The sequence below is a fragment of the Apostichopus japonicus genome, chromosome 9 (assembly GCF_037975245.1).
Source record: "Apostichopus japonicus isolate 1M-3 chromosome 9, ASM3797524v1, whole genome shotgun sequence".
Classification (NCBI taxonomy): domain Eukaryota; kingdom Metazoa; phylum Echinodermata; class Holothuroidea; order Aspidochirotida; family Stichopodidae; genus Apostichopus; species Apostichopus japonicus.
Genome location: NC_092569.1, coordinates 32,509,668 through 32,512,516, shown reverse-complemented (window position 1 = coordinate 32,512,516; position 2,849 = coordinate 32,509,668). Strand labels below are relative to the sequence as shown.

Here is a 2,849-nt window from a genome sequence, read left to right as displayed (position 1 = left end):
GTATTTATTACACTCTCATACATGATGCAGTAATTTAATCTTCCAAATTATGTAAAATCTTTTGAAATATACTCCAGTATATTAAACGCAATTTTCTCAAAATTACTAAAGTTCGGTAGGGTGATAGTTGTTTGTTTCGACTTTTCTTAGAGATGAACACTGAGAATGAATGGCTCGTTCTGCTGCCCATATATATATATATATATATATATATATATATATATATATATATATATATATATATATATATATATATATATATATATATGAAACATTGAAACTGGAAACAGCATTGAAAACCTAACTGGTCTACAACGGGACTTTCCAAGATAGGAAGGCGGGATGAGACCTTCCTTTTAACAGCAATGATTTGATGATACCTATTTTTATTCTCAGTGTATTAATTAGCGCCTTGACCAAGATCATTTTATTTCGAAAAATAAGGTAACGGTATAAAATTCAGTACTTTTGTTTTAACGGACAATGATATATTTCTCACCGTAAATATGCGGCCGCATTACTTTGCTGCTAAGCAAAAACAAGTTCATTTCTCTTAAAGTTTTGCATAGGTAAACTCTATATTAATAATGACATCTAACGAAATAAAAAGAAAAAATACCTCAAAGTTACAAAGAAAAACAATGCAGCAAGAAAGTGAAAAACTTGAGAGGAAAATTCGTTTCATAATATAAAGTAATACTTCAATATATCATATGAATAACATATGCCAATAAATAAAACAAGACAAACTTTATATGGTATCCATACATGTGTGCTAATATCACCTGTGCCAGAACAATTTAGTATTATTATATCAAAGCTCAACAAATGCGATTTGAATCCAATTATGTATGTATGTATTTTAGATCCTCCTGCAAGCAGGAACTCGCGTAGAAGCCTCATTGGCTTATCTCGTAGATTCATATTTAACGTCCATGATTATGAACTGTCAATTATCAACAACTCTGTAACTGGACGACATACATTAATCTTGGAGTGACTCGAACCGGGGGCTTTTGATTGGAAGGCACCGGCGTTAACCACTGAGCTAACACCCCAAGTAACTTTACTTTTCCGAATTATTAAAACATACTATTACCTACAGAGAGAGTGCTATAGTTTAACTTTAAAAATACACAGTAGAACAACCAAGGATAAAATCAAGAACCATATTTCCTTCACCAAGTTGTGCTACATTATAGATGTGATCCGCGAGGAACCATGCAATCCTATGTTTTTTTTTTAAGAAATTGAAAAGAACTTGAATAACAGGTGTAACGTATTTATCGAACAAAAGTATTTTTACCTGCTGCCACCGTTCGTAACTCCCGCATGCACGTTACCACATGAAACCTAAGCCATATGCATGGTGGCTTCTTCGTTTCATAGTAAAGGGAAACCCATTGAACACATTCATTCTTCATTATATACATATATTAATCTTTTAGTACATTCTTCTCACTTTGGTTTCGTATTAATTACAATATACACAAGAAATTATAAAGTATTGTATAAACTCAGTGATAGGTTTGGATGCGTCCTTGATAAAAACCTACGTAACGTGTAGCCATTGTGTAACCACCCATTCAATGACCCCTTCCCCTAATAAATCATAATACACGGATAAGCGCATCCATTTATGCTTTTATATGTAATTATATGTAACGCACGAACCTCATTTCAGTTTGTAAAAACACATTAAGCAATCTCTTATTATTTCATTATTATTTAAGGAATTTCAGTCGATGGCGGTGAATTTAAATCTATAAGGGAACACAAAAGACACAATATGTCTCTTCCCATCAACACCACCATTCATCGGTGTCAAGACACCTGCAGCCATGAATTGTTCGTGTTTTATGCAGTATCGTCTCAAACTCCTTTGTATATATCACTAGAGAATATGACATGCCACTTGAAAATATGTAAGTATAATGAAATATGGTACACGCAGAAATAAAGAACACACTTTCAATCGAAAAAAAGATTGATGTTACAGCTAGAAGGGGAAGACCCACCCTGACCAATTTGACTGAAATTAGCTCAAAGGGTTCAATCTAATTTGGATATATTTCAACTAATGGTGGAAAGAAGACGAAGAAGTGGAAATTGCTTCCACCTTCTATGGAGCCGTCCAGCGGCTGTTTTAAGGAAACGCAGGAAGACGAGTTTGGATTTACTTATGCATATTTATAAGTTCGTTATCTTGGAGAGGTAGCAACTAAGTTACGAACATTTCACATAACGAAATCTCTGCCGGCATAAAGACAGGGAAAAAATGGAATGAAAAAATAATTTTTTTAATAGTTACGCTATTTCAAAAATATTACAAATATTTACAATTTTGAAAACATGAATGAAAATTAAAATATGAATAAGTAAATTCTTGTTTGTAGCCATTTTGAAGAACCCTCGGATAAGTGTATGCAGAATATCTTTCAATTCGAAACTCTTATACTTTTTCTAGATCTCTTCCAAACTTTTAAGTATCCGATTTCAATCTGGATTAAAATGGTGCAACATTGGTGCCAAAGATGGTGCCATCCAACATCATTATAATAATTATAATTTGTGATCAAAATTCTATTTTGATGAAATATAATTATTTCATTTCAAAAACAAAAGAAATAGGTTAAGATGTTTGATAATTCTTAAAACAAAGTAGAATAATTTTTCGGGTACTTCATATTAAGCTAAGTGTTTCCTATAAGAGTAGCCTATATTTCAGTAATAAGTTGGATAATCTTTTGGATAGATATCTTCGATTTTCGAATATTTTTATAGCTTGAAAATTATGCTCGAAATAAAGTTTGAAATGAATACAAAACACTGGATTAGAAGACAGATTG

The 2,849-nt window shown here is 32.0% G+C and overlaps 1 protein-coding gene across 7 annotated transcripts in view; it reads right to left on the bottom strand.

The window, feature by feature from the left end:
* Window positions 1–458: 458 nt before the first annotated feature.
* The window catches only part of LOC139973585 (ectonucleotide pyrophosphatase/phosphodiesterase family member 7-like), a 44,448-nt gene continuing 42,057 nt past the window's right edge, over window positions 459–2,849 (bottom strand). For all 7 annotated transcript variants that reach the window (XM_071980382.1, XM_071980375.1, XM_071980377.1 and 4 more), the window contains one exon: window positions 459–2,849. This exon is cut by the window's right edge and continues 912 nt beyond it. The gene's annotated coding sequence lies outside the window, so the exon portion shown is untranslated.